Source organism: Ranitomeya imitator, chromosome 6 (genome assembly GCF_032444005.1).
Source record: "Ranitomeya imitator isolate aRanImi1 chromosome 6, aRanImi1.pri, whole genome shotgun sequence".
Classification (NCBI taxonomy): Eukaryota; Metazoa; Chordata; class Amphibia; order Anura; family Dendrobatidae; genus Ranitomeya; species Ranitomeya imitator.
The window spans coordinates 276,288,893-276,314,090 of NC_091287.1; the positions used below are offsets into that span (position 1 = coordinate 276,288,893).

General features: G+C 42.7%; 1 long non-coding RNA gene across 1 annotated transcript; it reads left to right on the top strand.

Annotated features, from left to right (window-relative positions):
• The first annotated feature begins 23,248 nt into the window (after positions 1–23,248).
• On the top strand, positions 23,249–23,755 carry LOC138641371 (uncharacterized). The gene is made up of 3 exons (XR_011313797.1): positions 23,249–23,341; positions 23,419–23,493; positions 23,633–23,755. It is a non-coding gene; the product is annotated as an uncharacterized lncRNA (long non-coding RNA).
• Positions 23,756–25,198: the final 1,443 nt, after the last annotated feature.

Sequence of the window (25,198 nt, forward strand, 5' to 3'; positions counted from 1 at the left end):
AGATTCTGCATTGAGTAATGTTGATGCATTTTTCCTGGCGCTCGGATTGCTTTACGATGAGCCTAATTCAGTGGATCAGGCTGAGAAAAATCTGCTGGCTTTATGCCAGGGTCAGGATGATGTAGAAGTATATTGTCAGAAATTTAGGAAATGGTCAGTACTCACTCTGTGGAATGAATCTGCACTAGCGGCTTTGTTCAGAAAGGGTCTCTCTGAAGCTCTTAAGGATGTAATGGTGGGATTTCCTATGCCTGCTGGTTTGAATGAGTCTATGTCCTTGGCCATTCAGATCGGTCGTCGCTTGCGCGAGCGTAAATCTGTGCACCATCTGGCGGTACTGCCTGAGAGTAAACCTGAGCCTATGCAGTGCGACAGGACTATGACTAAAGTAGAACGGCAAGAACACAGACGTCTGAACAGACTGTGTTTCTATTGTGGTGATTCTACTCATGCTATTTCTAATTGTCCTAAACGCACTAGGCGGTTCGATAGCTCTGCCGTTATTGGTACTGTACAGTCCAAATTCCTTTTGTCCATTACCTTAATGTGCTCTTTGTCATCGTATTCTGTCATGGCGTTTGTGGATTCAGGCGCTGCCCTGAATCTGATGGATTTGGATTATGCTAAACGTTGTGGATTTTTCTTGGAGCCTTTGCGGTGTCCTATTCCGTTGAGAGGAATTGATGCTACACCTTTGGCCAAGAATAAGCCTCAGTACTGGGCCCAGCTGACCATGTGCATGGCTCCTGCACATCAGGAAGTTATTCGCTTTCTGGTACTGCATAATTTGCATGATGTGGTCGTGTTGGGGTTGCCATGGCTACAAACCCATAATCCAGTATTGGATTGGAACTCTATGTCGGTAACCAGCTGGGGTTGTCAGGGAGTACATGGTGATGTTCCATTTTTGTCTATTTCGTCATCCATTCCTTCTGACATCCCAGAGTTCTTGTCGGACTTTCAGGATGTATTTGAAGAGTCCAAGTCTGATGCCCTACCTCCGCATAGGAATTGTGATTGTGCTATCGATTTGATTCCTGGTAGTAAATTCCCTAAGGGTCGTTTATTTAATTTGTCCGTACCTGAACACACCGCTATGCGCAGTTATGTGAAGGAGTCCCTGGAGAAGGGACATATTCGCCCATCGTCGTCACCATTGGGAGCAGGGTTCTTTTTTGTAGCCAAGAAGGATGGTTCGCTAAGACCGTGTATTGATTACCGCCTTCTTAATAAGATCACTGTTAAGTTTCAGTATCCCTTGCCATTGATTTCTGACTTGTTTGCTCGGATTAAGGGGACTAGTTGGTTTACTAAGATTGATCTTCGTGGTGCGTATAATCTGGTGAGAATCAGGCAGGGAGATGAATGGAAAACGGCATTTAATACGCCCGAGGGTCATTTTGAGTATCTGGTGATGCCGTTCGGACTTGCCAATGCTCCATCTGTTTTTCAGTCTTTTATGCATGACATTTTCCGTGAGTATCTGGATAAATTCTTGATTGTTTACTTGGATGACATTTTGATCTTCTCAGATGATTGGGAGTCTCATGTGAAGTAAGTCAGAATGGTTTTCCAGGTACTGCGTGCTAATTCCTTGTTCGTGAAGGGATCAAAGTGTCTCTTCGGTGTGCAGAAAGTTTCATTTTTGGGGTTCATCTTTTCCCCTTCTACTATCGAGATGGATCCGGTTAAGGTTCAGGCCATCCAGGATTGGACTCAGCCGACATCTCTAAAAAGTCTGCAGAAATTCCTGGGCTTTGCTAATTTTTATCGTCGCTTCATCTGTAATTTTTCTAGCATTGCCAGACCATTGACCGATTTGACCAAGAAGGGTGCTGATTTGGTTAATTGGTCTTCTGCTGCCGTGGAAGCTTTTCAGGAGTTGAAGCGTCGTTTTTGCTGTGCCCCTGTGTTGTGTCAACCTGATGTTTCTCTTCCGTTCCAGGTCGAGGTTGATGCTTCTGAGATTGGTGCAGGGGCGGTTTTGTCACAGAGAGGTTCTGGTTGCTCAGTGTTCAAACCATGTGCTTTCTTTTCCAGGAAATTTTCTGCTGCTGAGCGTAATTATGATGTGGGCAACCGAGAGTTGCTGGCCATGAAGTGGGCATTCGAGGAGTGGCGTCATTGGCTTGAGGGTGCTAAGCATCGCGTGGTGGTATTGACTGATCATAAGAACTTGACTTATCTCGAGTCTGCCAAGCGCTTGAATCCTAGACAGGCCCGTTGGTCGTTATTTTTTGCTCGTTTTGATTTTGTGATTTCATACCTTCCGGGCTCTAAAAATGTGAAGGCGGATGCTCTGTCTAGGAGTTTTGTGCCCGACTCTCCGGGGTTATCTGAGCCGGCGAGTATCCTCAAGGAAGGAGTCATTGTGTCTGCCATCTCCCCTGATTTGCGGAGAGTGTTGCAGAAATTTCAGGCTAATAAACCTGATCGTTGTCCGGCCGAGAAACTGTTCGTCCCTGATAGGTGGACTAGTAAAGTTATCTCTGAACTTCATTGTTCGGTGCTGGCCGGTCATCCAGGAATCTTTGGTACCAGGGAGTTGGTTGCTAGATCCTTCTGGTGGCCATCTCTGTCACGGGATGTGCGTGCTTTTGTGCAGTCCTGTGGAATTTGTGCTAGGGCTAAGCCCTGCTGTTCACGTGCCAGTGGGTTGCTTTTGCCCTTGCCGGTCCCGAAGAGGCCTTGGACACATATTTCGATGGATTTCATTTCTGACCTTCCCGTTTCTCAAAAAATGTCGGTCATTTGGGTGGTCTGTGATCGCTTTTCTAAAATGGTCCATCTGGTGCCCTTGGTTAAATTGCCTTCCTCCTCTGATTTGGTGCCTTTGTTCTTCCAGCATGTGGTTCGTTTACATGGCATTCCTGAGAATATTGTTTCTGACAGAGGTTCCCAGTTTGTCTCGAGGTTCTGGCGAGCCTTTTGTGGTAGGATGGGCATTGACCTATCTTTCTCCTCGGCCTTCCATCCTCAGACTAATGGCCAGACCGAACGAACCAATCAGACCTTGGAAACATATCTGAGATGTTTTGTTTCCGCTGACCAGGATGATTGGGTGTCATTTTTGCCGTTGGCTGAGTTCGCCCTTAATAATCGGGCCAGCTCGGCTACCTTGGTCTCTCCATTTTTCTGCAATTCTGGGTTCCATCCTCGTTTCTCTTCAGGACAGGTTGAGTCTTCGGACTGTCCTGGTGTGGATTCTGTGGTGGACAGGTTGCAGCAGATCTGGACTCAGGTAGTGGACAATTTGACCTTGTCCCAGGAGAAGGCTCAGCTTTTCGCTAATCGCAGACGCCGTGTGGGACCCCGACTTCGTGTTGGGGATTTGGTTTGGTTATCTTCTCGTCATATTCCTATGAAGGTTTCCTCTCCTAAATTTAAACCTCGTTTTATTGGTCCGTATAGGATTTCTGAGATTCTCAATCCGGTGTCTTTTCGTCTGACCCTCCCAGACTCCTTTTCCATACATAATGTATTCCATAGGTCGTTGTTGAGGAGATACGTGGCACCTATGGTTCCATCTGTGGAGCCTCCTGCCCCTGTTTTGGTGGAGGGGGAATTGGAGTATATTGTGGAGAAGATTTTGGATTCTCGTGTCTCTAGACGGAAACTCCAGTATCTGGTCAAATGGAAGGGTTATGCTCAGGAAGATAATTCCTGGGTTTTTGCCTCTGATGTCCATGCCCCAGATCTTGTTCGTGCCTTTCATGTGGCTCATCCTGGTCGGCCTGGGGGTTCTGGTGAGGGTTCGGTGACCCCTCCTCAAGGGGGGGGTACTGTTGTGAATTCTGTGGCTGAGTTCACTTCTGTGGTCACAAGTGGTATTGCAGTCTCTGGGCTTCCTCCCTCAGGTGTTTTGGTGAGCTCGTTGGCTGCCTTGCTATTTAGCTCCACCTGAGTCTGTCTTCCTTGCTCCTTGTCAATGTTCCAGTGTTGGATCTGAGCTACTGCATCTTTCCTTGGGCCTGCTGCTCTGCTAGATAAGTGCTTCTAGTTTGTTTTCTGTTTTTTTCTGTCCAGCTTGCTATTGTCTTTTGCTGGAAGCTCTGAGAAGCAGAGGGGTGCACCGCCGTGCTGTTAGTTCGGCACGGTGGGTCTTTTTGCCCCTTTGCGTGGTTTTCGTTTTAGGGTTTTTTGTAGACTGCATAGTTCTCTTTGCTATCCTCGCTCTGTCTAGAATATCGGGCCTCACTTTGCTGAATCTATTTCATTTCTACGTTTGTCTTTTCATCTTGCTAACAGTCATTATATGTGGGGGGCTGCCTATTCCTTTGGGGTATTTCTCTGAGGTAAGTCAGGCTTGTATTTCTATCTTCAGGCTAGTCAGCTCCTCAGGCAGTGCCGAGTTGCATAGGTAGTTGTTAGGCGCAATCCACTGCTGCTTATAGTTGTGTGAGGATAGATCAGGTACTGCAGTCTACAGAGATTCCACGTCTCAGAGCTCGTCCTATTGTTTTTGGTAATTGCCAGATCTCTGTATGTGCGCTGATTACTGCACGCTGTGTTGCCTGATTGCCAGCCATAACACACTACCCTCATTACCAGCTGACAATGAACGCCCCCGGCCACGACCTCTTCCACCAGACTTCCTCATTGTTTTAAAAACGTAAACAAACTAACGGTATTTGTTGCTGTCACACAACTTACACGGTGAGCTATAACTTCAGTATGATTTAGCTACCCCTTTACAGGTGGGTGAGACCACAACGAAAATCAGGCACAATGTTACACACTCTGTTGTTGGTGGCAACAAATGAGAGAGATGCCACACACGCTGGACTGTCACTGAAGCACAAATGTAAATATTAATCTCCCACTGATTTTTTTTTTTTTTTTTTCAGGGAGACTTTAGGAAAAAAAAATAATAGAATAAAATGATTTTTTCAGGAAGAATTTAGAAACCAAATAAAATAAAATGATTTTTTCAGGGAGAATTTAGAAAACAAATAAAACAAAAAAAGGCTTTCTATGGCCCACTGAGTGAGAGATGACGCACACAGGAGTCAGGAGTGGCACACAAGCCCAGAGGCCAATATTTATCTCCCACTGATTGATGTAGTGATTTTTTCAGGTAGATTTTGGAACCCAAATCAAGCTAAAAAAATAATAGGCTTTCTATGGCCCACAATTGGAGAGAGAGAGAGATGGTACACCCAGGAGTCAAGACTGGCACACAAGCAGAAAGGGCAATATTAATCTCCCACTGATTTTTTTTTTTTTTTTTTTTTCAGGGAGACTTTAGGAAAAAAAATAATAGAATAAAATGATTTTTTCAGGAAGAATTTAGAAACCAAATAAAATAAAATGATTTTTTCAGGGAGAATTTAGAAAACAAATAAAACAAAAAAAGGCTTTCTATGGCCCACTGAGTGAGAGATGACGCACACAGGAGTCAGGAGTGGCACAGAAGCCCAGAGGCCAATATTTATCTCCCACTGATTGATGTAGTGATTTTTTCAGGTAGATTTTGGAACCCAAATCAAGCTAAAAAAATAATAGGCTTTCTATGGCCCACAATTGGAGAGAGAGAGAGATGGCACACCCAGGAGTCAAGACTGGCACACAAGCAGAAAGGACAATATTAATCTCCCACTGATTTGTTTTTTTTTTTTTTCAGGGAAAATTTATAAACCCAATAAAAAAATAAATAAATAGGCTTTCTATGGCCCACTATCTGAGAGAGAGAGATGGCACGCTTAGGACTGGCACACAAGCCAAAAGGCCAATATTAATCTCCCACTTTTTCTTTTTTTTCAGGGAAAATTTATAAACCCAATAAAAAAATAAATAAATAGGCTTTCTATGGCCCACTATCTGAGAGAGAGAGATGGCACGCTTAGGACTGGCACACAAGCCCAAAGGCCAATATTAATCTCCCTTTATTTTTTCAGGGAGAATTTATAAAACCAAAAAAAAATAAATAAATAGGCTTTCTATGGCCCACTATTTGTGAGAGAGATGGCACGCTCAGGACTGGCACACAAGCCCAGAGGCCAATATTAATCTCCCACTTTTTTTTTTTGTTCCAGGGAAAATTTATAAACCCAATAAAAAAAAATAATAAATAGGCTTTCTATGGCCCACTATCTGAGAGAGAGAGATGGCACGCTTAGGACTGGCACACAAGCCCAAAGGCCAATATTAATCTCCCACTGATTGATTTATTGATTTTTTCAGGTAGAATTTAGAACCCAAATAAAGCAAAAAAAAAAAAATGGGCTTTCTATGGCCCACTGAGTGAGTGATGATGCACACAGGAGTCAGGAGTGGCACACAAGCCCTGAGGCCAATATTTTTCTCCCACTGATTGATGTAGTGATTTTTTCAGGTAGATTTTAGAACCCAAATCAAGCAAAAAAATAAATAGGCTTTCTATGGCCCACTGACTGAGAGATGGCACACACAGGAGTCAAGAGTGGCACACAAGCCCTGAGGCCAATATTTTTCTCCCACTGATTGATGTAGTGATTTTTTCAGGTAGATTTTATAACACAAATCAAGCAAAAAAATAAATAGGCTTTCTATGGCCCACTGAGTGAGAGATGGCACACACAGGGATGGCACTCTAGCAGAAATGTCAATCTTAATCTCCCACAAAAAAAAAAAAAAAAAACAGGGAGTGTCCAACAATTACTATCTCCCTGCAGTAATCTCAGCCACGTATGGCAGGCAGCAATAAGGAGTGGACCGATGCACAAATTAAATAAAAAGTGTGTACAAACCAAAAAGATAGCTGTGCAGAAAGGAAGGAACAAGAGGATTTGTGCTTTGAAAAAAGCAGTTGGTTTGCACAGCGGCGTACACACAGCAATGCAGCTATCAGGGAGCCTTCTAGGGCAGCCCAATGAGCTACAGCGCTGAGGGGAAAAAAAAAAAATGTAGCTTCCACTGTCCCTGCACACCGAAGGTGGTGTTGGGCAGTGGAAATCGCTACAGCACAAGCGGTTTGGTGGTTAATGGACCCTGCCTAACGCTATCCCTGCTTCTGACGAAGCGGCAGCAACCTCTCCCTAAGCTCAGATCAGCAGCAGTAACATGGCGGTCGGCGGGAACGCCCCTTTATAGCCCCTGTGACGCCGCAGACAGCAAGCCAATCACTGCAATGCCCTTCTCTAAGATGGTGGGGACCAGGACCTATGTCATCACGCTGCCCACACTCTGCGTTTACCTTCATTGGCTGAGAAATGGCACTTTTCGCGTCATTGAAACGCGACTTTGGCGCGAAAGTCGCGTACCGCATGGCCGACCCCGCACAGGGGTCGGATCGGGTTTCATGAGACCCGACTTTGCCAAAGGTCGGCGACTTTTGAAAATGAACGACCCGTTTCGCTCAACCCTACTTGTGACGTGTGCTTCCGCATTTTCATATTTTGGATTTTTGTCACCAGTAAGAAAATATGGTCAGTTGATCGAAAAATACACTAGCACAAATTTCTTTGCAAATGTTAATATTTCAGGAAATTAATTTTGAACATAAATAAAATGAAAAAATAAATATAAACACAAATACGGAAAATAAATAAAAATAATATAAATGTAATAATAATAAAACATAAATAAAATGTAAAAAAGAAAAAAATATTTAAAAAAATTATGAGAATGAGAAAATATCAGGAATACATATGAAATAAAATGTATATATTATTGTGCCGAGACTATGCAAACAAAAAAGATAAAATTGTACCAATAAACTGTGAAAAGTAATCAGTCAACATATTGAGGCTGTTTAACCGTGCCATCAATATGTGAAAAAATATGAATTGACATGATAAAGATTTATTGTGTGTGGATTAGGAAATAGAAAAGGACACAAAGCATATTTACATTATGTTATAATCTATATAGGCTGACCAAAAATGGTCATTAATGAGACACTTTGTTGAATCTAGTGGAAAACCTTGAAGAAATCATTCCCGTTATACACATGTGGATATGTGTTCCAACCAGCCAATTCAATAAGGGTTCTGTGGGACAAACAAAAGGAAAAATTAAATATACATAGAAAAAAGCTATATAGAACTAATCCCAAGTAACAGTCCAACGGTTCCTGTACAAAGAAGTTAAAGAATATAGAGATTCCCTATTTCATGATTGCTTATAGAAGCCTGTAATAAGAAGTTCCTCACTTATGCCATTTTGGGGTCTGACTATGCAAGTTAAAAATCCATTGGAACCAAAGAAAAACAGTGGTGCTGCACAGCCTCACTCCTTTCTGCGAATCAATCGCGGTGAGTAGAAACAGTCTGACTTCAGCGTTGGAGGTGCTTGCAAGGAAACCAGATGCACATGTCATGAATGTAAAGAAGAATATGCGGCAGCACTCACCCAACTTCGTGTGGTCCAGTTCTTTATTTAAGACATGAAAAAATACAGCTTCATGGCCCGAGGGAGTGCAGATAGGGGGGAGGTGAGCAGGGAACGACGACGGCCGTTTCGCGCTGATCCAAGTGCTTCTACGGGTCGCATATTCTTCTTTACATTCATAAAAATCCATTGGGATTGACAACGTAGTAGTTCCATAGTGCATTCCTGCCCCTAATGTTAGTCTGAATTGCCTCCAGTCACATAACACTCATACCCCTCATTCCGTCATGGTGATGCAAAAAATGCAAGTAGAATTGGTTCCTGTACATGGCATACACATAAGTTATTGTTAGACCTCTGACTGTCACGGAATATTATCGTAATTTAGCGAACATGCTGCAGCGGTGCTAATAGGCACAGAGAGGGAGCAATCTGTTATTGTCAAAGTATTTGAATGTGTGTCAATGAGACCAAAGCATGGAAAAGTTAAAAAGCTAGGACTGCACATATTGTACCTGTGATCCTGGCTGTTGCAGTGGGAGCCCAGCTCTGGATGACACCGGCACAGCCCCTATGCATGTCACATCCCTGTTCTGTACTTGTACGATAGGGCACGTGAAGAGGTGAATTTTTTTATTTTGGCATTAGCATATGAAAACTGTGTTGTAACCAGCCTTGACAATTTCTATGAAAATCATTTTCGCATTAAAAGAATATATATTTTTTAACTCTAAAAGGCATATTTGTAATTAAAGCCAAATATACAAAATTTGGAACTACTGTCAGTGGTGTAAAAATGTTATTATCACAAAATATTTAGTCATCTTTATACTACTTAATTTCCCTTTTGCTCTGAAATCCAGCTATAAGTGACTTATTTAAGGTAATGTGCTGAGCTTAAGAGATTTTTGTGTCACATGCTTACACCTAGTTAGCATAAAATTTACATGTCATTACTACTGAAGTCTGTTAAGCTTAGCGTTATGCTTCAAACGCAACATTAACCTATGCTAGCATTACTTCAGTAAGCTCTATGAATCCTAGATTAGCATTAATTATTTTACCAGTCTTTTTTCTCTGTTGTGCTTAGAATCTTGTAATATCTAACAGACCAAAAAAACATTATGAGCCACAGGAGAACTGCATATTAAAAGTGTATGTAAGTAGGGGGTTATAATCAAGGCAAATCAAAGCTCTTAGGCACACATTTCAATTTTAATTTTTATGTGACAAATTTAAGAGCTTTAATGTAAAAATAATATTACAAAATGCAAATGTCAAAAATAAAATTAAAAGCAAGTAAGATTGATAATTTCTCTCTAATTTCTAAATCCATATTATCAAGTTTTTACACATTGCTATGCCTACTTTGAGAAAGGTTTTACCTACTTTTTCAAAATTTTTGCATTTTTCAGAAACTATTTGTTATACTTCCTTTGATGTATAAATAAATGTAAGCTTGTTTTTCATTTTTCAAAGGAACAAAATCAATTGTATACTCAGGGTAAATTCCACCAAAAAGCTTCTGCTCTGACCACTGGTTTCTGGACTAGTGAGTGCTGGCCATAGATTTGCAGAGAAAAAATAAATATTGGTTCTGGGGAGTGCTGCCAATGAGGCATATCATCTAGAGGAGATATGGTAAAATAAACTTTAGTAAAACATTACCTGCTCGTTACAGAGTTAGTCCAATTGTTTCATCAAGCAAATATTAAAAGGATGTCACCTATGACCTATATATGGGTCAGTGGTAACATGGTCAATCAGATGCAGTACGTCCATATAATCCTAACTCATATATTACTTATTAGATAAATTAAATTAGGATGAAAATAAGAATAAATGTCACAGTATCATAAAAATCACAGTCACAAATATAACAAAAAAACAACAAAAACAAAGAAAAAAACATGCACAAACCCCCCAAAAAAGTAAACAAAAAAATGATCTCATCAACAACCTGTTAATACCAGAAATTAACATTACTTAGGCTTTGCCATGTTGCCTTGTATTGTCAATGTATTCATTTAAACCATCTTGTACTAAAGTAGATAGTTTATAAATCCAAGAAGACTCCCCTATGACTAGATTCTAAAGCCATCTATTTGTATTGTTTGGTATACAGTTTATTCTAATATTGCTAACATTATATTGCTGATATCTTTTGATTTTCTCCTAAATATTGTTTGGAAAGAATTTGGTTAATTACTCCAGTGCGTATATTGTATCTGGGTTGATTTATACTATTGTGGTGGGTTTTATCATTCTCCCACATATTGAAAGTTACAGTTGTGCTTCAATAAATAGACCACATAACAAGCATTTCAGTTTAACCCCTTTGCGACATGCACCATGCTAGTACTGTGCATGTCATGTCTCCCCCTTTGATGTGGGCTCTGGCGCTGAACCCACATCTTTTCTAGCACATGTCAGGTGTTTTGAACAGCTGACATGTGCCTCTAACTGTCATGGGAGGAATCACGATACCCCACAGCTGTTAACTAGTAAAATGTTGCTGTCAATCTCTGACAGCAGCATTTAACGTGTACTTCCGGCAAGCATGCCGGGAATCCTGCCCAATCGGTGTAGATTGAAATGCTTTACACCTATGTTTCATCATATGACAACATTGGCATTTGGATCCTCCACAATTTAAGGACACACCTAATTGAAGAGAAAAGGCCAATCTGCTTCTTATTAAGGAATCCAGTGGCTCTAATCTGACTTCGTGCAATGTGGTTATTAAGATTCATATTTCTTCTGAATATAATATTTGGCATAACGGGTAATAAGTCTGATAAAATTGGATTATTTTTTACTTTTGGCCAGTACTTCATCAAACTATTCCTTATATTGTTGTAGGATTGATTAAAACTAGAGATGAAACGGGACTTGATTTTGTTTTGATTATTTGATTTACCTCCTTTTTATTTATTTTTTCTTTCTTTTGTTTAAACAATTTATTGGTTTCAATTCTTTTCTCCATTTATATGCATCATTCTGAAATTCTTGACACTTTTCATCCTCAAATCTTTTCAGTATGATATGTGCTTTTTTTGTTGTTGAAATCCAAGTCATGTGTACAGTCCTTTCGAATGTGCCAATATTGGACATGTGATATATTTTTTATCCACTTTGGGTAGTGTCCTCTAGAAAATTCCAATTAACTGTTCACATCTACTTTCTTAAAATGTGTTATGATAATATCCTCACCCTATTCATCTATGTGGGAGAGATATTCTGGGTCCGCAGGAACGCTAAGGTCTAAAATCACTTCACAACAACAACCATATTATTATACATGCTGCTAATAAGAGAGGGGAGTAGTTATTGTGAATCGCTTATCATACATTAATGTGATGTTAAGTATACTTGGAGGAACCATGTATTATGAAAAATTATTACTAGATCACCTCACAACAAGTTTTCAAGAAGTACACTGTTGGATTTTTTAAGATATATACATTGGTCTCAGACAGTTTAACCCCTTACCGACCTGTGACGCCACGTAGGCATCAAGAAAGTCGGTGCCAATCCGACCTGTGACGCTAATGTGGCATCATGGAGGGATCGCGTCCCTGCAGATTGGGTGAAAGGGTTAACTCAAATTTCACCTGATCTGCAGGGACAGGGGGAGTGGTTCTTCAGCCCAGGGGGGGTGGCTTTGCCCCCCATGGCAACGATCGCTCTGATTGGCTGTTCAAGGTGAAACAGCCAATCAGTGCAATTTGTAATATTTCACCTATGAAAAGTGGTGAAATATTACAATCCAGCCATGGCCGATGCTGCAATATCATCAGCCATGGCTGGAAACCCTGATTTGCCCCCCACCACCGATCTCCTCCCCAGTCCTCCATTCTGTAGTCTGCTCCCCTCTGTCCTCTTGTCCACTCCCCCATCCTCCTGTCCGCTCCCCCGTGCTCCAATCCACCCCCCGTGCTCCAATCCACACCCGTGCCCTCCCACACCCTCATACTTACCGAACCTCCCGGTGTCCGTCCGTCTTCTCCATGGGCGCCGCTATCTTCCAAAATGGCAGGCGCATGAGCAATGCGCCCACCGATTCTGCTGGCTGGCAGATTCGTTCCATGTACTTTTTGATCACTGTGATAAAACCTATCACAGTGATTAAAATAAAAAAAATAGCAAATGAACCGCCCCTTTATCACACCCATAAGTAGGGACAATAATAAAATAAAGAAAATCTATTTACTTTTATTTTTCCACTAGGGTTAGGATTAGAACTAGGGTTAGAGTTAGGGTTAGAATTAGGGATAGGGTTAGGCTATGTGCACACGTATTCTGGTCCTCTGCGGATTTTTCTGCAGTGGATTTAATAAATCCGCAGTGCAAAACCACTGCGGATTTATCGCGGATTTCCCACAATTTTTCAGCGGTTTTTCTGCGGATTTCACAACTGCAGTTTTCGATTGGAGCAGTTGTAAAACCGCTGCGGAATCCGCAGAAAGAAGTGACATGCTGCGGAATGTAAACCGCTGCGTTTCCACACAGTTTTTTTGCAGCATGTTTACATTGAACTGTAAACTCATGGGAAACTGCTGCGGACCCGCAGCTGTGGGAACGCTGCAGATCCGCAGCATTTTCCGCAGCGTGTGCACATGCCCTTAGAATTAGGCTATGTGCACACAGTGCGGATTTGGCTGCGAATCCGCAGCAGATTGGTCGCTGCGGATTCGTAGCAGTTTTCCATCAGGTTTACAGTACCATGTAAACCTATGGAAAACCAAATCCCCTGTGCCCATGGTGCGGAAAATATCGCGTAGAAACGCTGCATTGTATTTTCTGCAGCATGTCAATTCTTTGTGCGGATTCCGCATCATTTTATACCTGTTCCTCAATAGGAATCCACAGGTGAAATCCACACAAAATACACTGGAAATCTTCGGTAAATCCGCATGTAAAACGCAGTAACTTTTACCTGCGGATTTTTCAAAAATGGTGTGGAAAAATCTCATACGAATCCGCAACGTGGGTTCTTAGCCTTCGGGTTAGGGTTGGAATTAGAGTTAGGGTTGGAATTAGGGCTAGGGTTGGAAATAGGGTTAAGATTAGGCTTGTGGTTAGGGTTATGATTAGGGTTAGGGGTGTGTTGAGGTTAGGGTTGTGGTTAGGGGTGTGTTGGGGTTAGGGTTGGAATTAGGGTTAAGGCTAGAGTTGGGATTAGGGTTAGGGGTGTGTTGGGGTTAGTGCTGGAGTTAGAATTGAGGGGTTTCCACTGTTTAGGCACATCAGGGGTCTCAAAATGCAACATGGCGCCACCAGTGATTTCCGCCAATCTTGTGTTCAAAAGTCAAATGGTTCTCCCTCCCTTCCGAGCCCCGACGTGCGCCCAAACAGTGGTTTACCCCCGCATATGGGGTACAAGCATACCCTGTACAAAGCAGGGCCTCATACACATTTCACTCATACTTCATACCATGGAATAGTCTGCTGAGAACAATGGTGTCACACTTTTACTCCACTTTAAGGTGTGGAAACAAAACATTCAAAATTCACTAGAGTTTAGTGGAAAAAAAATTAAGAAACATTTTTCCTGTATATTGAATTGTATATAAGGCAACATTTAAAAAGGATTTTAAAAAATAAAAATGAAATAAAAATATATATTTTTTTTAACTAAAAAATGGGAAATGTCATTATAATTTATGGAGGAAGCAAGAACTGCCAAAATGTGATGGAAGAGGGACTCAGATACACCCTGTATAAGACACAATGGAGGGTCTCAAATGCATGTTGTTCAAATTGTCATGTAGTGTTACTCCAAGACTCATAAAGTTTATGCACTAAGTGCAAAGCATGCCAAAAACTGCAAGCAGGGTCATTCATACACATTTGAAGGCACCAACTGTAGTACCTCATTCAAAAATTGTGAACAATGTGTATTTGTGGTAGACCTACATTCATAAAGACTCTGCACACAGTGCAACGCCAGAAAAAAAAATAAGCAGGCTCATCAATAGACCCTTGAAAGCAACAACTGTAGGGAATCATCAAAATATTAGGAAAGGGTAGTTGATATGCTCCTACTCTCATAAAGGCTCTAAACAAAGTCCTAAGCCATGAAAAATGATTAGGAGTGTAATACAGTAATCATTAGACTGTTGAAGGCAATAATTGGAGGTCCTCATTGATATATTTTGAAAGTGTAGTTGATGTACTGCTACAATAATCAGGAAAGCCTACAGCCTGCACTGACCCTGCTGCCGCCTCATCACTACCGAAGCTACCGCCTCACCAACACCGGAGCTCCTGCAACCCTCAACCTACTGTCTCCTTTCCCATAATCCTGTAGAATGTAAGCTCGCAATGGCAGGGTCTTCACCCCTCTGTATTAGTCTGTCATTGTTAGTTTATTTACTGTAAGTGATATCTGTAACTTGTATGTAACCCCTTCTCATGTAAAGCACCATGGATTCAATGGTGCTATATAAATAAAATAATAATAATAATAATAATAACAGTTTTGCACAAACTGTAAAGTCAGAAAAAATGTAAGTAGGAACATCCAGTCATCCATAGACCAACACCTGGAGGGCCTCATTCAAAACTTGAAGATTAAAAACACTATGTGATGCTGTCATCTGGTGGTGTGGAAAAGTTGGAACTAATACAAGCTTTGCTCATTTTTATCAGAGTACATAAAGGGAGTCTTTACAATACATTACAATGACAAAGGGGAGGACATAATGACATTAAAAAAGGTGACGCCATAACATGACTTTACAAAAGGAGATGCCATCTGTCGCCACAGCCTGCATGGGGATTACAACAGCTAGTACAAAAAAAAAGGCTTTTACATTATTTCATTAAAAAAAAGGTGACGCCATAACGTTATACATTACATTACGAATGGAGTGGGTGTGATGTCTCCCTGTAAACTGTGATAGGCCACAGCGGGATCATCTGTAGGTAGGTTCTATAGCAAGGTTCCGATATAAAAAGCTTGAGTCAACTGTTCAATCACGTGTGGGTATTTCAACTACGAGCATCTTGCAATAGGTTGGAAATCCAAAACTCTGCATCGTGTTCATTCTCCATCTCGTAAGCGTACTGGTTGGAAATCAAGATCTTTGCAGCGTCTTCGTTTTATAACCTCTCGTGAGCGTCTTGTTTGGAAATCTAGAATTCTGCTCCGTATTGATTTCACATCTCGTGAGCGTCGTGGTTGTAAATCGAGACCTCTGCATCGTCTTCGTTCTCTAGCTTCTTGTGAGTGACCTGGCTGGAGATCTTGAACTCATCAGCGTTCTTATTAGATCTTTCATGGTAAGTGTATCTGTTTTATTTATCTGCCATTTTCAAGCCCCAAAATTGGTATTAATAATATGAAAAAAGCATACGAACCATCCCATCCCTAAAATGGTGGCTACCAAAAGGAAATAGCGCACGGCCCATCCCATACAATAGAAGGCTGCTCACATTAGGAAAGGCACAGGGGCCACAACTTTCTTGCTTGCTGTTGCTTCATTTTTTATTTATGTTTTTTTAGATGTCTGCCAATGAACAAGACTGTGTTCGGGCACTCATAGAGATGTACCGGTCCCTGCCCTGCTTGTGGAAGATAAAGTCGGCGGATTACAGCAACCGCTACAAAAAGAAAGATGCGTATGAGAAGCTGGTGGCCATCTACAAGGAGCATCATCCCACTGAGACGGTGGATGAACACATTGTGCGTAAAAAAATCCAGGCTCTCCGCACAGTCTACAAAAAAGAGTTGAACAAGGTGGAAAAGTCGCTGAAGTCTGGGGCCGGAACTGACGACGTCTATGTGCCCAAGTTGTGGTACTATGACCTGCTGGCGTTCACTCGGGACCAGGAAATCCCTCGCCCGTGCCAGACTGTCACAAGCATATGTGCACCATCGCCTGAAGAGAACCTGCCCGAGTCTCCGGACGAGCATGTAAGTACCCCCTAGCTTCCCTTCTAGTAGCATGCCGTGTGTCATGTAGGTTTATGAGACTGCATGGTTTCCAATAATAATGATTCACATTTTTCATGTTTAATCCCCCTGTTAATAACAGTTGTCACTTCCTGTTCTGAGAAGTATGTCCAAACAGTACTTCCCCCTCCTTTAAATGCATTTTTAATAATTTCCAAAGTCTATAACATAAAGATAAATACATTAACATATTGTGTCTTCCGCACATTTGTACGTACAGTATTGCTGGCCAATGTAGTTCAGCCCAGCTCTGAAAGCTCTGTAACCCCTGTGGTTTGCTACCTAGTTCCTCATAGCTTCCCATGAACAGGAATAGAGGTGATGGAGAGGTGGGGCTCTAAGGCTGAGTTGTTTGTATGTTATTGACTTTTAATTTTTTTCTTTTTCCTTGAATCGCAGGTGCCTCTGCAACAGCGGGAAAGACCAGAAGGGAACGATGTCCAGTCCCATCAGTCCTCCAGAAGCCCGTGTCTCGAGGATCAGACACGTCCACAGCGGCCATCTCGCAAAAGAAAGTCGACAGCGGGGACACCTGTGGATCTCCTGGCAATGGCTAACAACATCTTGTCCAAGCATGCGGCAACCCAGCTCCCCGCATTCCCAACCTTGGTTGAGGAACGGTTAAACAAATTGGACGTTACCCAACGATCTCACGCAGAGAGATTGATGTTTGACGTTCTGAACGCGGCAGCCGCTGGAAAACTGAGCGACACATCTATGTTGAACATCACCGAGCGTCAGCCCAGTAGCCAGTTTTATTTGGGACCACCACAGGAGCCCATGCACAGCACTCCTGTCCGCAGACCAGACCCACATCATTCTCAGTTCTGGACACCACCTGCACCCCCTTCTTTTGCAGACTTTTCACAAGGACCTCCTATGTCTACGCACCGGTACAGCGAGATGGACACCTTCTATCAAAATTTGTAGGGATCTTGTCTTGAAAACAATAGAGACTTCAGTTTTATAACGTCCATAATCCACTCTGCCTACTGCCCTGCAGTCATTGGCCTGACGCCCGGTCATTAATCCTTGTGCCTATGCATCATCAATAGTTTTAAAAAACTTAATTTAAAAAAAAAAATAAAAAAAGGCTATCACACCTGCTATACTCACCCTCCGTCGCCTTTCCCACTCCCAGGACCACTCCATTGAAAGCGGCAGCTTACGGTCCCTGGGAAAGGTGGCGTAGGGTGAGTATAGCACTACTTCAACGGGACTTTGGAAGGTGAGTATACAAATATATTTATATGTTAATAAACCCGTCCAATTTATCCCTCCCCTACTCCGTAATCCCTTATGGATCATCAACAGTGAAAGTGTCATGTGAAATAAAAAAAAAAAAAAAAAAAAAGGCTATCACACCTGCTATACTCACCCTCCGTCGCCTTTCCCACTCCCAGGACCACTCCATTGAAAGCGGCAGCTTACGGTCCCTGGGAAAGGTGGCGTAGGGTGAGTATAGCACTACTTCAACGGGACTTCGGAAGGTGAGTATACAAATATATTTATATGTTAATAAACCCGTCCAATTTATCCCTCCCCTACTCCGTAATCCCTTATGGATCATCAACAGTGAAAGTGTCATGTGAAATAAAAAAAAAATAAAAAAAAAAGGCTATCACACCTGCTATACTCACCCTCCGTCGCCTTTCCCACTCCCAGGACCACTCCATTGAAAGCGGCAGCTTACGGTCCCTGGGAAAGGTGGCGTAGGGTGAGTATAGCACTACTTCAACGGGACTTCGGAAGGTGAGTATACAAATATATTTATATGTTAATAAACCTGTCCAATTTATCCCTCCCCTACTCCGTAATCCCTTATGGATCATCAACAGTGAAAGTGTCATGTGAAATAAAAAAAAAATAAAAAAAAAAAGGCTATCACACCTGCTATACTCACCCTCCGTCGCCTTTCCCACTCCCTTGACCACTCCATTGAAAGCGGCAGCTTACGGTCCCTGGGAAAGGTGGCGTAGGGTGAGTATAGCACTACTTCAACGGGACTTCGGAAGGTGAGTATACAAATATATTTATATGTTAATAAACCCGTCCAACTTATCCCTCCCCTACTCCGTAATCCCTTATGGATCATCAACAGTGAAAGTGTCATGTGAAATAAAAAAAAAATAAAAAAAAAAGGCTATCACACCTGCTATACTCACCCTCCGTCGCCTTTCCCACTCCCAGGACCACTCCATTGAAAGCGGCAGCTTACGGTCCCTGGGAAAGGTGGCGTAGGGTGAGTATAGCACTACTTCAACGGGACTTCGGAAGGTGAGTATACAAATATATTTATATGTTAATAAACCCGTCCAACTTATCCCTCCCCTACTCCGTAATCCCTTATGGATCATCAACAGTGAAAGTGTCATGTGAAATAAAAAAAAAATAAAAAAAAAAGGCTATCACACCTGCTATACTCACCCTCCGTCGCCTTTCCCACTCCCAGGACCACTCCATTGAAAGCGGCAGCTTACGGTCCCTGGGAAAGGTGGCGTAGGGTGAGTATAGCACTATTTCAACGGGACTTCGGAAGGTGAGTATACAAATATATTTATATGTTAATAAACCCGTCCAATTTATCCCTCCCCTACTCTGTAACCCCTTATGGATCATCAACAGTGAAAGTGTCATGTGAAATTAAAAAAAAATAAAAAAAAAAAGGCTATCACACCTGCTATACTCACCCTCCGTCGCCTTTCCCACTCCCAGGACCACTCCATTGAAAGCGGCAGCTTACGGTCCCTGGGAAAGGTGGCGTAGGGTGAGTATAGCACTACTTCAACGGGACTTCGGAAGGTGAGTATACAAATATATTTATATGTTAATAAACCCGTCCAATTTATCCCTCCCCTACTCCGTAACCCCTTATGGATCATCAACAGTGAAAGTGTCATGTGAAATAAAAAAAAAAAAAAAAAAAAAAGGCTATCACACCTGCTATACTCACCCTCCGTCGCCTTTCCCACTCCCAGGACCACTCCATTGAAAGCGGCAGCTTACGGTCCCTGGGAAAGGTGGCGTAGGGTGAGTATAGCACTACTTCAACGGGACTTCGGAAGGTGAGTATACAAATATATTTATATGTTAATAAACCCGTCCAATTTATCCCTCCCCTACTCCGTAATCCCCTATGGATCATCAACAGTGAAAATGTCATGTAAAAACTAATAAAATATATATATTTTTTTAATTTGTCTCCATATTACGTGGCTCTCTGGATGGGCAAAATACTATGTGGGTGGGCAATATGCAAAGTGGACATGCATACTGTACAATACCAAATGCGTTATAATCGGGATATATATATATATATATATATATATATATATATATATATATATATAGAAAAAAATCTAGCCCCCTTGAAAAAGGCTCAGTGAGCTGAAACGTCGCGCAGTGATGTGGGTCGATTAAATCTCCATACTTTTTTCACCTGTAACTTTGGGAGTGCTGCCTTCTTTTTCCTATTTTGCATATATATATATATATATATATATATATATACACATACATACATACATACATACATACATACATACATACATACATACATACATACATACATACATACACACACACACACATCATGAAAGCGCTAGGGCAGAGGAGGTTGTTGGCTCCCATGGTTCATATGTTTGATACAGAAGTAGAGTATTTGCATAGTTCGATATTTTTATTGGAATGGAATAAAAAGAACAAGAGAATGTACATAAATCGATATATCGTTATGTTGACATTGTTACTTGACAAAGAAATTGTTTGGGTTCTAAAAAGAATGGTACACGAGAGCGGATCAACAAAAACAAATGTAATCCATAATAAATGATAAAAGATATGCCTACAGTTGCGCTACAATTGTTGGTGCTGCCATGAGACAGCCCCTGGACCATTGAAAAAGTCACAGTATTTTTCCCTGCAATTTGTCGCGTCATCATTGTTCCTTCCGGATCCCAGACTTTCCAGGCCAGAAACCCTGTGCTCGTCTAGACGCCATTCTCCCTGGGTTATATCCCCGTTTGCAGGGTCAACAGAGTCTACATACTGTGGAGGGCTGTATGCAGTGGCATCACGGCGGCGCAAAAAGTTGTGGAGGATGCAACAAGCAAGAACCACAGAGTCTAAAGACGATAGTTTCACGAAATCGGTTTGCCATGATTCCAAACGCATTATCCACAACGCGTCTAGCTCTCGAAAGCCGGTAATTAAATATGCGCCGCTCAGGTGTCAGAGTCTTCTGGGAGAAGGGCTTCAAAAGGTTGGGATGCAGTGGGAACGCCTCATCTCCGACAAACACAAAGTTCATGTTTCCAGTAGTGTCACTGTTGGGAGGCAAGGCCAGTTTGTTTTCTTTCAAGCGGTCCCCAAAATCGGTTAGCTCCAAAACTCCGCCATCAGATAATCTCCCGTTGATCCCTACAGACACACTTACAAATTCGTAGTTCGCATTAACGAGGGCCATCAGAATAACGCTGAAATATCCCTTATAGTTATAATAAAAGGAGCCGGAGTGTGGTGGTTGGGTGATGCGGACATGTTTCCCATCCAAGGCCCCCTCGCAATTAGGGAACTGCCATTGCTCATGAAATCCCCTTGAAATCTCTTTCCAATCATCCGGGGTCTCCGGGAAAGGCATGTAATTGTGGTGTAAAGCAGAGATAATTGCTTTACATGTCTCTGGAATGATGACCTGAGTAGGGTTCGGGAAATCGCAGCGCAGTAATGCAAGTCTTGCATAGACCTGCCAGTCGCCAGGAACCGGAGCGTAACAGCCAGTCTCTCATCCACAGGGACAGCAGCTCGCATCCTTGTATTTTGCCGCCTAATATAAGGTTCCACAGCTTCAAGTAGGACATTAAATGAATCCTCGGACATTCTCAGGTAGTTCTTGAAATCATGCGGGTTGTTCTCCTTCAGTTCCCTGATTAGGCCCATGTGGGACAATTGATTCCTCTTCTGCAGCCACTGTCTGGTCCACATGCGGCGCTGTCGCTTTGCACGATTGTTTCGCGCTTCAGCCTCCAGCTGGTTCTGAGCTTCTAACAGCAATGCAGCCGCTACAATCGCAGGTACATCCGAAAGAGACATGGCAACCTGAAAAAGCACAATAAAAAATATTTATTACATATGATTTGCTAAAGTGACACAAGACAACCAATACTGTAACATAGTGTTCACACATCTTTTTTTTTTTTTTTTTCTTGGTTAGAAGGCAAAGTTCACATTAGCATTTTGTTCGGCGCAGCCACGGCAATGCATTAGTCATGCGCCACTATATTTTACCTAGGGGCCTGAAATAACATGTGTTGCCCTATCGTTTTGTGAATCATGCGTCAGGACACAGAGGACGATGCATGATGTTTTTTTTTCCTGCCCCTAAAACCATGGAAAAGTTAATGCATGGGTCACAAAAAGTGGCGTTGGGCATGTGCTCACATATCTGTTCAGTGTTGCGTCTCAGACGCTGCCCTGTTCAACAGAAATGTGAACATAGGATTTAATGGAAATTTATATTTACATGTGTAATAAGCACTACAGCCGCACCTCTGACACCCCAAAATTACTATACAAGCTACTACAACACTGAAACAAGACAATGAGCGCTGTGACTTGGTAACGGGAACGCCCAAAAAAAAGGATGTCTGGAGCCGGCGTCACAAACGCGACGCTGTGCATAATCAGAGACGCTATAGCGATGCCGATCGCGCGGCAGCTAGGACCTCCTCTGGGCGTGGTTAGGCGGTGCCGTACAGCGTCTATCTTTAGAAAATGGCGGCGAGACAGCACTGTGCTCCTCTGGGGCAGGGCGAGGTGCGTTTTTTTGTGGACAAGATGGATGCCCTCGACTATGAGGGACGGAGGAGCCGGCCTGCCCACCCCAATTTGCACAAGAATGCAGTGCTGGGCCGCATTGCAGAAATGATGGAGAGCAGGTTCAGCAACCGGCGCAGTGCGCTGCAACTGCGAAAAAAGTGGGCCGACCTGCGCTAGAAGCAGCCACTCCATCTGGCACACTTGCGAGCGGAGGCAAAGCAAGGCAAGTACCAGAATGGTGTAATTGGAAGACGCACGGTACCGGGCGGGGGGAATTGGGAGACTCGTGCCCGTGGTTGCCAACTTGTCCGGGACTTACGAGGAAAAAAATTTCATATTTTATTTTCAAATTTCTATAATGTCCAAGCGCAAAAATGCGTTGTCGCGTAAAAGTTGGTCAGGTCATGAATTCCATAATCTCCACCCCCCATATTTAATTTATACGGATGTCCGCAATTGTAATCCAGATTGTCCTGAAATCATTACGAGGAGGTTGGCAACCCTGCTCGCACTGCCAGTAGGGGGAAACAGGAGACGCGCACTGCCGTGAGGTGCTTCCTATGTTCTATATATGTAATTACATTTAGCTTGTCAAAATAGATTTTTACTCCTTCCCGCAAATGGCCTCTTTTTTTGTGTTTTTTTTTTTTCTACAGCTCTGTACTTTTGTAGTCAAAACATTGCGATTTCTTTTTTTTTTTTTTTTTTGTGTAGAGAGACGCCGCCGGCACCAGAGGGCACTAGCCTCCACAACAGCGGCCAGCAGCAGGCCACAGCCTGGACCGTCACGTAAGTTATCCATCATTCATTTCAATTTTATAACTGCATATGGGACATTACAGGGGAGCAGAAATATAGAATACATTACAGATGCAGTCGAATTTCGATAGGCTACTAACTTTTGCTGTCAATGTTGTCTATATTTATTGTGATGTCTACAGCTCTGTACTTTTGTTGTCTAAACATGGCGTTTCTTTTATTTTTGTGTAGAGAGACACCGCCGGCTACAGAGGGTACTATCCTCCCCCACATCTTCCAGCAGCAGCAGCAGCAGCAGCAGCCCACAAGCTGGACCGTCACGTAAGTTAAACATCATTCATTTCAAAATTATAACGGCATATGGGACATAAGAGGTGAGCTGAAATATTGTATACATTACAGATGCACTAACCCCACCGCAGGCCACTACACCGCCCTTCCGCTACCCATCTTCCTCCCCCGGCTCGGCATCATTCTCCCCAGAGGCGAGCATTCGTAAGTGACGATAAACTGCGAGCGGTTCCCCACAGCGAGTTCAATTGTTAAACAGATATGATTTTGATTCCTTTTAGCTCCGGGAACTCTGGCCCGAGACAGGGGATGGGTGGTCAGCAGCTCCAGTGATGGACAACAGGCGTCCCTTCTCCGTAAGTATACAGACAGTGGGAGGGGTTATCAGTGGGATGTCACATTTGACAGCGACTAATAACATGCAACCAAAAAAAAAAAAAAAGACCTCTGGGACAGGACAAAAAAAAAGACTTTTATTCTATCTTCTATCTACAGAACCGGACACTGTGAGAGAGCTGCTGGCCAAGCAAGAGCGACTGGAGCGGACAGTAGCGCTCTTGGAGCGGACAGTAGTGCTGCTGCAGCATCAAGTGCAGCAACATGGCCGCACGCTGCGACACCTTTTGGCGTGCGGGCGTAAATAGTTTTTTTATGTTTTTCTTGACAGTTATGTTATTGTTTTGTTAAAAAAAAAAAAAATTAGTTCAGTTTCTAAAAAAAAAAATTTTGTTCCTTTAAGTTGTGTGCTGTTTTATTTACTAGCTGAGCACGCCAGGGCCAGCCAAGGCAGACACAAGAGATTAGTTTACCTTTCCATATAGTGTGTGCAAAATTGGCAGACAGCTAGTTTACCTTTCCATATGGTGTGTGCAAAATTGGCAGACAGCACAACTGAGTTTGCAAACCGCATAGTAATGCCTCCATCTTGTGCGTCTGCTTGCCAGATGCTCAAGATGGCTGCCGGAGGTGTTTGATCCATCACCATACACATAGATAAACATTACTGAATAGCCATAACTATACACAAAAGAAACAAACAGCTGAAAGACATTTCATACCGTTGATGAGCAAGAAAAGAAACGATGAAGACGCCTGCAGTAGAATACGGCGTTCTAGACAGAACGTCCACGGGAGAAGAGGATCGTAGCTGGCGAAGGATCGTTCCGAACAGGACGCTGGAAAGGCAGAAGAGGACGCTGGAAAGGCAGAAGACCGTGAAGACGCAGCGCTCCAACAATATGAATCAATCGCTGTAGAGTTGCGGTTTATATTCCGGGACGCCGTAACGTCACATCCTGGGTGTCTCCCTGTGGAGAAACACACCTATCTGGCTACGTCTGCATCGTTAGATCGTTACACTGTTGCTGTGTGACATTGAGCAAACGACTAGCGAGGACGATCTGTGAGTCGCTGTTACGTCACTGTATCGCTCCTGCATCGTTCGTAGGTTGGTGTGTTTGACATCTCTGCAGCGACCTAAACAGCGACGTTCCAGCGATCTAATTTTGGTCGGATCGTTGTCGTTCTCGTTGTAAAATCGTCTAGTGTGACGGTACCTTTATATGTACACACCACATCCCAGACTATTGCGACACATGGCATCTCCTTTTGTAAAGTCATGTTCTGACGTCACTTTTTTTAATGTTATAATGTAATGTAAAGGCGTCTCCTTTTGTAATTGTTATGTATTGTAAAGACCCCCTTTATGGAATGTACACACCACCTCCCAGGCTTGTCGGGACAGAGGGAGTCACCTTTTGTAATAGCGTATCCTTTTTTTTATTTTATGTAATACTTTATCACTGTGCGGTTCCCTATCCTTTGTAATTGCATATTTTATTGTATTAATCAGGCGATATGTATTGGACCTAGGCTATCATAGTATGGGAAGTTTATGTGATCGTGGTAAATTGATATTTTTTCAAGAAAACGTTTAAAATTTAAATCTATTACGGGCGTCACTGCAATGTATTGTAAAGGCGTCTCCTTTTTAATGTACAACGCCTACCTGGCTAGAGCAAGACGCTGCGACGGCCCCTATGATCGTTGCTGGCATCGTTG